Below are 14,786 nucleotides of genomic sequence, written 5' to 3'. Positions count from 1 at the left end.
AAGAGGAGAGACTTCCCCAGCAGCAATCCAAACCACATCCTGAACAGCTTCAGTTACCATGGTAGTCTTGATATTTTCCATGTTTTGCCTTATTCTTCAGAAAAAATGCTCGGGGCAAACCCTGTCTTTCGTGAAAATGTGGCATGACTGTCTCCTTCATTTCTGGCCTGTCTGTCTGCCAATCTCCACACAAAGAGGTTAATAAATGTTTACTTCTCCCCCTCCCCATGGGCCCCTTCCCCCCCCCCCCCCATGTTTCCATATGGCTTGTTCACAGGCTTGTGCTTGTTTGTGTCTGAATGCTCACTTGCATAGACTGGTGTGAAGGAATTGTTCCACTCACGCTGGCCATCTTCAAATCAATGCCGGCCCGTAACAAGAGAAAGTGCCTCAGATGTAGTAGTTTCCAGAGAACTATTGTTAACCTTTTGTTTGGCATTTTTGAACCTAATAAATAATGTCAAAAGTCTCTATCCTAGCCAAAAATGTTCCTTTTGAAATCCTTCTAGTAGCATTTTTGTTCTGTGATGGCTTCCAGGGTTGCAAAGAATTTGCACTTTACAATGGTAATTTGATGCATCGCGTGCCATGTTGCAGTTTGCTTTCTTTTTTTTAAAAAAAAATAGAGAAATTGTGAAGTTTTCTTCCTTAAATGACCATCCCCTCATATTTCATACCTTTTGAAAGATTTTTAACAGAAAGTTTCCTGCAAGGAGTAAATATTTCAAGTGGGATTAAAATATCATGTTTAAGAGCTGAAAAGGGGATTTTATTTTCCCCCCTCCAAATCTTAATTAGAGTATGGAGCTACTTGTAACATTTCCCCCCCTTTTCTTTTAGCAACCTTGATGTAAATTATTGTGAATACTAATCAGAAATGGATTTTTCTCCTTCAGCAAATGATTTAATCTAAACTATAATTTAAAATAAGGACCAGAAATTACAAGGAAACTAGTGGCTCACACAGCCCCCCCCCCCCCCCCAGATCTGGAAGAGCCATACTCCCCATCTCACAAACCATTTGTAAAGAACATTTTTGGCTCACCTTCCCCCAAACTCACTGATCTTTAGGGCCCACGTTTTAATAGCTCCCAGCCTGTTTTATGCCAGAAGAGGTCCTTTTCTCAATCAGAAAGTTATTTCTGGTTTGGTAAAAAGCTATCATTTAACATTAAGATGGCCAAAAGGGTGAAAAATCCACCACCCCATGATTTTCAGATTTGTAACTGCAACTGTGAATTCTAGCTTGTGTTTTAAATTTTATTGTCAGGTTTTAGCTAATTGTCTTCTTACTTTTTGTGAGCTGCCTTGGATTTCACACTAGGAGAATAGTGGCATATAAATAATCAAACAAATACATAAATAACATGGAAGGATTGCTGTTTGGAAACACAAATCAAAATTCCTCTTAGGTGTGTGGAAGTAGTATCTTGGACAACAGGAGGCTACTATGATATTCTTGACTGGAGATTTCATACTCTCTTAACTTCATCCTAGCTTGTCCCAGATCTAGAATGTGAAGTGGTGGGCATGTTTCATTGGAGCTTTTTAAATAAATGATGGATGGCCACTTCTCAGAATGTTTCAGTTGTGAATTTCTGCACTGACTAGGGATTGAAAACATGCCCCTTTGAATCATATTATTCTGTGGTTCTATGAGTTTATAAGTTCTTTACATTTGAACAAAATTTGTTTTCCTTCATGTATTAGTATTTTTAGATAACAGGGGAATTCACCAAACATTATGGGCCATTGGTTTTAATGGTAGCTATTTAGCTGAAAGCTTAACTCATCCATTGCAATCCATGGAACATTACTTAACTTTGGTTGATGTATGATTCAACTACAGAAGTGCAACATTATTCAGGGGTAAAGGATACTGAGTTGGCTATGGCCCATTACAGGAGCGCGTACTAGGGTTAGAAAGGGGCATCCTTTCCGGATGCCCCCAACCCTAATACGTGCTCGGTGCATCCAAAATGGCGGTGCCCATTCTAGATGGGCACCGCCATTACGACGTCACGAATGTGCCGCCTCCAAACGGAGCGGCATGGATGTGACGCCTTTGCGTCGCGTGAGGGTGCATAGAGCGCCCTTTCTGAGGTGCATGAAAGAGCTCCGGAACGGAGCTCCTTCCGCGATTTGCGTCGCTGGCGCAGCGTTTAGACGGTTGCGCCAGCGCGCAAGGGAGAAAGGGGCCGAGCAGCCCCTTTCTGCTCCTCCCCGCCGCCACCCGGTGTCCTTGGGGTTTGAAGCCCCAAGGACACCCCTTTCCAGGCCGTGGGGAAGCGGCCTTTTGCTGCTTCCCAGCAGCCTGGAAAGCAGCAGATCGGGGCTCCCAGAGGCTGCCGTTCTGGCAGCTGAGGCCCCGATCCGGCGGGGAAAGGAGCGCCTACAGTCATGTTTTAAAATAATGCTTTACATTCCCATTTCTGAGTAAATAAATAATTGATTTTAGTTAGTTACATTTTTAAACACCAGTAGAATGGGGTTTGTGCTTGTGGTGGCACAGTGCTCACTAGCCACAGGTGCACACCCCATTCATTTGATTGCAGCGTGGCTTCTGTGTAAAGTGGAAGCCGTGTATAGTGCGCCCACATATGGACCAGGTGCACTGTATTTTAAAATAAGTTGATTCAATAAAAATTTGGTGTTAGTAGGAAACCCACTGAATAAGGCCATATCATTAGAAAAAGTCAATAAGCTAATAATTTAACAAGGTAATTGTCAAGTTATTCCCTAACTCTGAATGCAACTTAACTATTCTTAGCTATTGCAAAAGCACATGAATAACCAGCTATTTCTAACTAGTTTTCTCTGAAGACTGCTTGATACTCAATTTTTAGATACTTGCCAACTGTTTTGTGCTGAAAATAGGGAATAAATGAATTTCATCACCACCAAAAATAAAGAGATTCTTTTGCTGTGCTGTGGCAACAGACCACTCTCCATGTTATCAGCAAAAAACACACAAGCTAAAACAAACATGAAGTTCTTGAGTGGAATAGATAATATAGCACTGGATAAGACATTATCCATGATTTGTTAGTGTCCAGGACCAGGCACCAGAATTAATTCACCCTGACCTAATGTCTTAATATTATTGTCTAACTGGACTTTTCCCAATGGTCTTATCTATAAGTACTTCGTATCTTTTGAACAAAATTGATCTACAATCCCCAACAGCATGACATATAGACTAATAATTAGTAACATAATACAAATATTAAGTGGCACTGGAAGTTGGTAAGACAGAATGCATGAAAGAAATCCCATGCAACACACTAGTATTTATAAATAGAGAGAATAAATGTGTAGTTGTCTTCCAAGATCTTTGCAGGACTGACAGCCATCCATAATTTCCCTCTTTATAAGTATATTTACATATACTGTGGTGCAAATCTTTAAAATAATGGGAATAGTAAGGCCACTTCAGGCCAAATTCTGTAGTACATCCCCATTTTTCTCTTACAAAGTGGATGCCCGCCACTAAGTGCAAGCACATTTAGTCCAAAATTCATCATTAATCTACTTGGTTGCAGGGAGTGGTAACGGTGGTCTTAATTTATTCCTTGTGACTAAATCAGTATGTTGTGTCGATTTCACACTTCCCACACTGCACTTTACTTAAAGATGCATCCTTTTGGAAGGATTGTGTGTGTGTGCGACTTTAACAATGTTCTGTTCACATTTTCTTGGATGGGGCCAACAATTGCTTGTTGACCCATTTTAACCCCTTTTGAGCATCATCTTCAAAGTGTAACTGTCCTTGACAATGAAAGAGACCTTCCTATTGTCTGGTTCTTCCAGGCAATCTTTAGCATTGAGTCAAATGGCTTTCAGATGGAAGAGTTTGCTGCAGGAAAGAGACAAAGTGGTCTGTTGTTCTTGAGTGACTTTGGTCGAGTTTCCCTTTCCACCACCCTTTCCCCTTTTGAAATGGCACATTTCTATAGAAGATGACAGACATTTTGACAGGTGCAATATGCTTTGAACTGTTGTGTCAGATAATTCTTTTGTCTTGTTTTTTTCCCAGCAGAGTGGTACATCCCCTTTGGATGCTGATATGCATATTGTTTGCTTTTCATTTAGTGTGGTGAAGCTTTCCATCTCCCCCTCCCTCTGTTTCTTAGTTTCTCCCTTTTTCAAAAGTCTTCTGCATAGCATGATGCAGCTAACCCAGATGGGAAGACAGACAAGAGCGCTGGTGTTCTTTCCTCAAACTCTTTCATTGTCATTACTGTTAAAAACAATTCATACTTTACAAAAGAAAAGATTGCAACTACTCATTGAGATGGATCTCCTTAATGGCAATTTAATGATCAAATGTTGTGGAATAAAGCCTTATACCTGGGTCTAGGATTGTTGTAGACAGTCTTTTTGGATTTTACCCAACATATCTGTAATTAGATTCTCTTCAGATTGTACAGATTTTTATATAATTAGCCCTGCAGACTTGAAATTACAGGGACAGGTCTAGTAAAAGTTTCCAAAAAACAAAAACAAAAACAAAAACAAAAACATGCATTGAATCAAATCGTTAGGAAAGGTCATAAACACTTTGTGTCTGTTCTTTCTTCAGAGAAACCATCATTTGTCATTATTCTTCAGAATAATGATACATGTATAGTCTTTCAACCCCACATCATCTTGGTGTACATCAGTTGAGAATATAACCATGTCAGTAATCTGGAAGTATAACCAATGCAAACCCAGTGCAACTGCATAGATATACCTATAAGGAGAACAAACTGGAGAAATCCAGAGAAAATGAATAAAACCCATGCATGTGTATAGTAAATGCTAAAATTCACAAGTGCTATAAAAATTGTACATATAAAGTTTAGACAATTTTTTTCCTCTCAAGAAACCTCTGCATTTTGCTTAAGAGTGAAACCAGACCTTGGAGATGGGTCGATTTTATATTTTCAAGAATGGCAGATTACTCATCGTGGGTTTCTTTATCTCATCAATCTTAACTGCAATCTGATATCAGCATAGCATTTTCTAGAGCTTCATCCAATTGAGTTTCCAACCTTCCCCTACATTCTATTTTAAAACTGTGATTAAATGCTACAAGCTGCTGGTCTGTTATATGAAATAGGCTGAAGTGATGAATACACCTCCCCTCCTCTAACTGTAAAAGTAACTAAACACAGTTGTACGTCAAAAGGAAATATGCTATTCCTCATTTTATTACAATGGTAATGTAAATTATGCCTTGTTGTTGTCTGCCTTCAAGGCATTTCTGAATTATGGCAACTCAAAGGTGAACCTATCGAAGTGTTTGGTTGGCAGATTTGTTTTCAGGGGAGGTTTGCCTTTGTCTTCCTCTGAGGCTGAGAGTGTGTGACATGCCCAAGGTCAGCCATTGGGTTTTCATACCTGAAAGGAGGATTTGAACCATGGTCTCCAAGCATCCTAGTCCAACACACAAACCACTGCACTACACTGGCTCTCACACAATTTATGCTTTTTTATTGAAAAAGGGAATGGATTACATGTAAGCCATCGATAATAACTTGTTAAAATTATGTTTATAATGTAAGTGGAGTGCTTGGGTAGTGTATTATAGTGAGAGAACTATAAAGCAGAAGTCAGTTTTTGGGTTTGCTGTAAAATCACATTGACATTAGATTAATCCAGGATAAGCTGTTCACTTCAACTTTCCTGGTCTCCGAGTTGAGTGGGAGCTGATCCAAGGGCTCTGAGTTAAATGGACCTTTCCTAGTTTTGGACTCATGGGTGGCTGATGGAGCCACTATGGCAGGGATATCAGCTCTGCTTTGTCTGGAGTTGCTCCGAGTTGAACAGGAACTTTGTTGATGCCAAATCAAGGTGCAACCCTGGAAGAGCTCTTGTTCAACCTGAAGCAGCTGCAGGAGGAGTGGTAGTAAAATTAAGAGGGGATTCACCTCCCTTCCATGGTGGCAGATCCACTGGCTGCCCCTGGGTAAGTCAAATCCTTTTTTAATCTCAGCCTCCATCCCCATATGTAATAGAGAGATAATAGTATTCTACCTTAAAGAGATGTTGTAAAGATTGTGTAGATTATTCATGCAAATGCTCTGAACACTTTAAAACACTGTAGTTATTAGTTAACACTATTTAAAAAAGTATATGGAAGTAAATCAGCTTCTGCATTAATGCTATTAAGGTAGCTAGACTTATGTGTATGTAAAAGTATTGGCAGCTTTAAGGTATCTGGCTTAATCATGTACAAATATGTGTATTGCATATGATCTGATCTTTGTACAACAAAATGCCAGTTTTCCCTAATGGTTTTGGACAATTGCATAGTTGCAGCTTCTTGAGGGGATCCAACACTTCTTTCACATCAAGGCATCTGAAATATTCTTGGGAAATATATTTTATTATAGGGTGATAAAATGCTGGGTTTTCTCCTTGCTTTTCTTTATCCTGTTCCCCTTCCCCAGGCTGAAAGCATTCTCCTTTTGTTACACAGTTTTTGACCAAATCAGCCAAGATTTTTCGCAGCCTTCTGATGTTTCATAAAACTTCCACTGTAACAATTCACTAGCTGGATGAACTTCATGGCTGTCAACTATTCTCCCAAGCCAAGCCATACAGGCTTCACGGTTGTCAGTGGAGATAGAACTCCATACCTTCTCCTCCCTAAAACTACTGTTAAGATTGTTAAGAGTAGCACCAAGATATTACTGCCATGGGTGAGCAATATAAATGAAAGAACAGATAAACTGGGATCCTGATGTGACAACTATGCGTATGTCATAGTTAATCCTCTAAGTAGGTTCTTCCCCCACAGCAGCTGCAGAGTACTTGAACCAACCACAAATTGTGTGGAATTAAAATAATTGAAAGGATGGAAGTAAAGCAATTTGATGTGTAGTTATTAGATCTGGTACCATTACGATGATAAAGAGAAACAAAACCACAAAGAATTGCAGAGAGCATATTTTGGATGGGAACACTGGAAGAAAGGATTAATATCATTTATGAGTTACTAGTCACAGTCCACTGTTAAATTTTGCCAAAGCATATCTAACACCATCCAGTAAGATACATAAAAACATTACCTTGGGAGTTTGCATTCAAATGAAAATTGAGTTTTATTTGGAGAGATCTAACTGCATCTCATATGTCTCATGAAATGTTGCTTCTTTTGGAGAAGGAGAAGGAGAGGGAGAGGTTCTGGTTATCTCTTGGGGTAAGCTTATCCACAGAGATCGTAAGGATCTTGTTAATTGGTTACTATTAGTAATTATTAAAGAAAAGGCCAGTAATGGAGCAGATTATCTGCAGGCAAGAAGTGCCATGTAAAACCATGGTATCCTCAGGACCATTTCTGAGATACAGTGGAACAGCCTTTGCCAATCTGATGTCCTTCCAATGTTTTGAATTACAATTTCTATGGTCTCTGGTGATGACTGGGCACCAGGTTGGGTAAAGTTACAGCATGGATTTTGATCATTTTCTGTTCCAGCTGTCAAAACATGTATCAGAGGCCTCAAGCTTGTTTTTCCCCTCCCCTGTCAAGCTTCTAATCTTTAATAACAGTATAGCTGGTCTTTTCTATAGCTGTACCTCGTAAATCTGGCTGGGGCAAGGTGGGGGAGAAATTTTGTTTCAGAATGTTTTTGAAGAACTTACCAAAGTTTACAAATTTCTGCACAATCAGTACAGAAGAAAAAAATGCAAGAGAAAGCAAAACAGATTTCTTTTGTCTGACACACAACTAAATCTTCTTTTCTAAATCAAATTTTCACAGAATTCATTCATTTAAATGTTTTTAAAGATATATATATATATATATATATTACAACTTCTATCTCAGTACTACTACTACTACTAATGTTTATTTGTATTCCATTTTTTCACAAAGGAATCAAAGCGGATTCCAACAGTATAAATGAAACATCAAACAATTAAAAATTACAATTTAAAAACCTCAAAACCTCAACCTTCCCCCCATCATAAAAACAGTGATCAACCCATAAAAAGACATTAAACATAACAAAAATTAAAACTATCCAAAAAAATTTAAAACTAGCTATTTACTTGTCTAGAGCTGACCGGTTGACTTTAATGTACCTTGTGTCCAATTGCACTGAAGATTCATTCCTTTGAATTGCTAATGCGATTAATATGAGCAGACCTTATGAAATATACCAATGGACTTTTGGTTGGATACAGCTCTTTCTGTTATAAGAGCAATATATGGGCAGATTTATTCAGAAAAAAAGTTACTTGCCTAGGGGATTTTTGAGTTCTGCTTATCCTGCCTCTGCTTATCATATCCTTCCTTTCAGTCTCTTGCTTGTTTTTTCTACTGATATAATAATTGGGCTATATAAAACCTTTGAAGAAAGCCATATTAATGAAAATAACCCTTAAATATGAATTTCCAGAAGAGTTAGCAAGAGTGGTTGCTTAAGTACATATGTCCAAAATAATAAAGAAAAGTTTCAAGCTTTGTTAAAAAAAGACTGGGGTACTATCAGCTATTGAATTGGATTTTTAAAATGTTCCTTCCTGTTAGTATGGAGAAAACAATATATTTATTTATTATTTATTTATTTATGTTGCTCCCAGACATTTATGACAACAAGATTATTTTAAATCTTAGCTGTATTGCATTCATGTTAAAGATTGGTCGTCACCATCCAAAGGCAATTCATCATCTTCATTGGCAGGTTTCCTGCTCAACTTGCACCTGCCTTCCTAAAAGAAAGCAAAGCGTTGGATATTCATTCAAGTAATGGAATAGTTGATCAAGAGGGTAATCACACAATGGTAAGCTATTCATGTTAACAGAATAACTTTTTTATGTCTTGAATGTCACACATGCATTATTTCTATTGAGATTTATGACAGCCACCAAACATTATTATTGTTCATATAACCAAACACTTATGCAACCTAGCTGCGAATCTTTGTATCAGAAGATGGTGGTGTGAAAATGAGGGCTGGAACAACAGATCAGCAGAGCCTGCTTCTTTGGGCTGCTTTGTTTCCATGATCAGGGTAGCTCCTCCCTTTTCATGGTGAATAAATCATCTGCCATGTCTTTCATGAGCAGATACTTGAAACTGATCAATTTACTAATGACACATAGGCCAGTACTGTATCCTATTTCATGACTGCATAGTGTAACTCGTGCTGCTGAATGTAACCCTTGGGGAATTAGTTGTGCAGTTGCCAATGTGCCTTATTGTACCATAATGCAGTGGTGAACACATATTGGCTGTTCCTGCACTCTTAGTGAAGCAAGTGGTACATTGGCAGCACATAAATACTTATGCACAAGCTAAGAAGGCACAAAGGTATGGCTGGAATCCTGTCACTTGGTCATAACTAAAGTGAATAGATTGCTGAGTGGTGAGCCAATGTGTAAGTAGTCAATTGATTCAATAGGTGTACTCTACTCGGGACTAGCTAGGACTTAGGCCCATGTGAAAAGATTATTGCAGTGGGAGGGAAGTCACCCAAAAGACAAGTCACATGGTTGGAGGAAAGGCCACAACTTTATTATCAAACAGTAACAAGGGTAGGGTTGGATCTGGAAAAACCGATCAACACCCTGGCTGGTTGATGAACAAAGTAGCTTGGTCACAGACAAACTTCAGGATGACATAGGGGAAATGGAAAATGCCCTGACACAGACATGCAACCAGCTGATCGCACATTCCCAGTTGAGCCCCTAGTCACTGGGAGATGCTGACTTGATGTGGCCCCCACAATGGCCACACCGCCTGCCTTCAGTGCTCCCAGGTCTCAAAGGACTCCTACTCCAGTGCTACGCAGCCCTGGATATCACACCCACCAGATCCAGGATCCTATGCTGCCACCCCCAAAAGTTGTGACAGAAAAAACACCCTAACCAAGAGGAGGGAGGGTGGAGAGCCGAGCTAGGAATGGCGCCGAGTGGGGCACCATATGGTCTTTAAAAGGCCTATCAACCAATCATGGGCAGGAAAGGAAGGAGGCCCAGCTCTCCCTGTCCCCTGAGCCAATAGCGGGACCTGGGAGTCTGAGCCAGCCAACGGGGCAACTTCCGCCCTGTGAGGGACACTGGGACATGTAATCCCACACTCCTCCAGAGCAGAAAGGGCTGCCCCATCTGACCTCCCACCCTCGCAAAGGCTGCTGGGGCGAGGTGAGGGCCCACAGGACCCAGAAGTGGGCCGACTGTCCGCCCAGCAACCAGGCTGGCCCAGTGAGTCGGCCAGCCTTATTTCTTGTGGAACTCAACAACCATGAACTGAATATGTCTGTTGGACAATGGCCAAAATTTTTTAACCAAATGAGTAAGGCAACTTGCATGTGTATGATACCACTAGGAGTCTGACCATAGTTCTGTTCCTGACTGCCACTGAGAAATCAAAGGATTTTAATAGTTATTTTCACATTTTTTTATACAGTTAGTCTTCCATATCCATGGATTTTTCACCACAGATTCAAGCATTGACAGTTTGAAAATATTTTTAAAATATAAAAATTCCAAAAAGCAAATCTTGATTTTGCCATTTTATACAAGAGGCACTATCTTACTGTGCTATTGTATTTAATGGGACTTGAATATCCACAGATTTTGGTATCCATGGGGAATCCTGGAACAAACCTCAGTGGATACCAAGGGTCCACTATTGTTATTTTAATGACTGCCAATGCAACCTCTCAGGGAACTAAACCCCCCTACCACCTAATATTCATTTCTGTGTTATAATTTTCTAACCTTCAGCTAATCCCTTCTTAATCTGCCAAATTTCAGTATGTACTTTGAACTTTCCTCCAACATAGAACTTCATTCTCTGATAAAATAACCCTCCACAACTGCTTCAAGAACAAGAAGATCAAATATATAGCTTCCTAAACTGCCTCAGATTACGGCCTGGAGAAGCTGCTTTGTTGGTGTACAACTCTTAGAAATTCCCAATCAGCATGGCCACTGGCCATGCTGTCTGGAGGGTTCTGGGAGCTATGGTTTCTGCCCCTCTGGACTCAAAATGGATGATGGTCTTTGGCAATGACATCCTTTGGCAACTGCTCAAAAGGAAATAAGGATCTTCCAAGTCCCAAGTAAATTGTCAGGGGATTTGATCATCTTGAGTGGCGGCACTGTATAGACAGAAGACTGGCTTTTCTTTTTCACTGAGACTCTGCCATAACAAGTTAATCATGTTTTCTTTTTTTAAAAAAATTAACAAATGAGCAATCAGCTACAAACTAAGACCAGCCTTATTCTGCTTGTCGTTTCAAGCTCTCTTCAGTAGCAACAAAAGCAGAACAAATACCTAGAGCTTTGTGTATCTGGTTGCTTGGACAAGTTGCATTGCTTGGCAGATTCAAAGATATTAAATTTCTATTTGGATGATTAAAAGGAGCCTCATGTTTTACCGCATGACTAAGTCTGTTGATGGTGCATTAAATATTACTTTACTTTTAAAGAAAATAACAATTATCCCCATCTCTTTCCCCTCTTCATTTTATTTTGCAACAGATGTTTTTCAGGACTTGCAGTCACCTGTATCTTTCTTTGCACCTGATTCAAAAGCTTTTTATAATGCATATATTTGTTTTTCAAGTGTATGGTTTGGAAAGGTTACAGACCGTGTCAAGTTACGCAGTTTGTGCTTTGTTTTTCCTTATATTTGATTGAAAAAGTGAGCCTTGCAATCTCAGAGCCATAACAATTGGTGTTCCAACTCCTGGAATATCTTGTAAACTTGCTGAATTCTGGTTTTATTCTCCCAGTTTATGTACCAGGGATAATCTTACTTTAGAAAAGCTAACAACTGTTATTCCATCTTGGAAATGAGACATAGGGCAGTCCCCCAGTCAAATTGGATCAGCTCAAAGACAGAGTTATTGCTCTGAAAGGAAATGAAAGAAAAGAAGAAAAAAAGAAAAGAAAAGGAATTACTTAATTTATGCAATCTGAATCCATATCTACACTTGTGAGTCCCCAGAAGCTCCTCTGTCCTTTTAAATTCCTATTCCTTCCCACTTCTGGTGGCAGAAAGTGGAGAAATGAAGAAGGAATATGGTTCTTTTCCTTCCCCTCCAGCACCTGATGTCTTACTACATAGCATGCAAGGTGCAGATAGCTCTGGACAATGTAGTTTGCCTAAGAAGTGCTAACATCATGCTGGTAAATTGAGAAGAGGAAAGAAGGGAGGACATCTGGAAGATTATTTGGGAGAGGAATTCTATAGCATAGATCTGAGGTGAGTATTACACACCGAGACATTCCTGGTAACAGCTCTACTGATCAGTATAACTATTTGCTTTTCCCATCTGTTCTTACATGACTTGTAAGCCTATATCTGGTTCTGAATATGTGACCAAACGGATATGACAATCAAGCACACCACAATGAAACTCTGGCCACAGAGAAGGGAACTACAATGGAGCCAACCAGAAAGAAAATCTCCTTAACAGCAATTGGCAAAGTAGTTTATTTTGTACATACTCCCTGGCCTCTATGAAGGCTTTATCTCAGGTTTGCTTATTGGTCTGAGCACATTCTACAGATGTCATTGATGAAAAATTACTTTAGTTATATGACTCTTTACTTTCTTGTCCCCCATTCATCAACCACAGACATGACAGAAGTTGGATTTAACTAATGTAAAGCAATGGTAAATTCAATTGAATTCTTGTTCAGGGTGAAACCCTCATGCGATTTGAGAGGCAACTGACCATATGCTCCATAGCTGCATGAAATTGATCTGAGCTAGACACAGCTTTTTCTAGAGCTGTGGTCCTCCAGCTGTTCTGGATTCCAGGTCCCAGTCAGATTGGTCAGCGATCAGGGAGAACTCTGTGAGAACTGTGTGAGCTGAAGTCCAAACATCCAGAGGACTGCAGTTTGAGAACCATTGTTCTAGAAGACACATCTAGGGTGAAAGTAAACATAATGTTATTGGGGGTTGAAGTAGTATGAACATACATTTGTTGCCCTGTAAAGATGGCAAATGTGCATTCATATTACATCTGTGGAGTTCATTATTTCATGGAAAATTGCAATCTGGCAAGAACACTTTCCTCTTCACAATGCTGCTCTCTATATGTGAAAATCAATGGCAAAGAGAGTCAAGGATAATATGCTTTTTCTTTGCACATTCATTATGAATAGGACTCACATTCCTGCTCAGAGCCTGATACTATTAGTATCCCACTATAATAGTTTTGTCAATCCAAGTGGCTCTATTGCAAGGTCCATAAACTCAATGTGTCAGCACTGCTTTGATTTTTGCCAGCTTTTATGTCCCTTTGGCATCACTGTGACCAAAATTACTATAATTTAAATAGGTTGTAGATACATCTCCCTGGCTTAATCATTTAGGAAACAATACATTGGAACAAAAGTGTTATTTGGCAGAAAGCATAAGCAACCTGGGAAGCATAAGCAGCTTCAGATGATGGTGGTCTATTTCCTCACCCTTCCCTGGCACATATAGATCTTGTCTACTATGCCGTACAAGAATGAATACGGTGAACAGGTACACTGCTTCCTTCATAGCATTTTGTATATGATACTGTGTGTACGCATGTAGTATATTTAGTACTCTGGCTGTTGTCCATTGTGAAACTCTGAGGCAGGGTCTCCTCCAGCCACAGACCTGACTTAGGAGTTTATTGCACAGCCTTTTCTCTTGAGCTGGGCATGGGCTGAAACTATTTTAAAATGGATTTTATTGCATGTCTCTGTGCCTGAGTCGGAGGCATCCTGTACCTGATCTGGATATCTGCTGTACTTTGCAAAGAACAGGAAAGTACCATTCTTTTCAAAGTATGGCAGAAGTCCAGGTTGGGTACAGGATGCCTCCAACTTGGGCACAGAGGCATGCAATAAAATCTGTTTTAAAATGATTTCAGATGATGCTTGGCTCAGGAGAAAAAAGCTGTGTGATAAACTCCTTAGCTTAGCTATTTTTTTTAATTGCAGCTGCCAGCATTCCCCATTAATGGCATTGTTGCCTGGGCTGTTGAAAACTGCAATCCAAAAACAACTAGAAGGCCACACGATTCCCAACCCTGCTGTTGGTATTTCACTTCACTGAGCATTTCAATCTGTTGTTGAATAGTGATCCAACATTTATGTAAATCCAGTTTATTCAACAGGCCTACTCTACCAGTACTACCAATAGGATTCAAACCCCCGAGACCTGACTGCTCCATAGAGTAGATCTGCTTGCTGTTATCCACCATATAGGCAGGCTGTAAACATGTATGATAGTGTATATGGCATCACACTGGATGTTCATTCTAGACATATGGTGGCCATGTGTGTGCCTTACAGTGACCTCATGAATTTCATAGGGTTTTCTTAGGCAAGAAATATTCAGAGGTGGTTTTGCAAGATCCTGCCTCTGAAATATAGCCTACAGCACCTGGTATTCATTGATAGACTCCCATCCAAGTTCTCACCAGGGCTGACCCTGCTTAGCTTCCAAGATCAGATGAGATCTGGTGTCTTTCTGATATTCATACTCTGTCATGTAGAGCCTATGATTTGCAGATTATTCTAACCAGCCGAAGGATAAAGTATTGATATCATTTCAGTGTAACTTTGGTCAATATGCTATAGAAATCTTAACTAGGCCAATGTGCTTCTGGTTTCATTTCTGTCTTTAAAACAAAGTTAGAAACAGCAGAAATATGATCAGGATTAGCCACTACTTGTGATTTTTTTTTTAATGAAAGGGGGCATTCGGTTTATACATTAAAATGTAATTACAGTACTTTATGAGCTGGCTGCTTTAAAATAAATATTGATTTTGGTTAAGTCTTTTATGAAA

Source organism: Sceloporus undulatus, chromosome 5 (genome assembly GCF_019175285.1).
Source record: "Sceloporus undulatus isolate JIND9_A2432 ecotype Alabama chromosome 5, SceUnd_v1.1, whole genome shotgun sequence".
Taxonomy (NCBI): Eukaryota; Metazoa; Chordata; class Lepidosauria; order Squamata; family Phrynosomatidae; genus Sceloporus; species Sceloporus undulatus.
The sequence above is the reverse complement of the archived record's forward strand: the minus strand, read 5'-3'. Positions refer to the sequence as shown.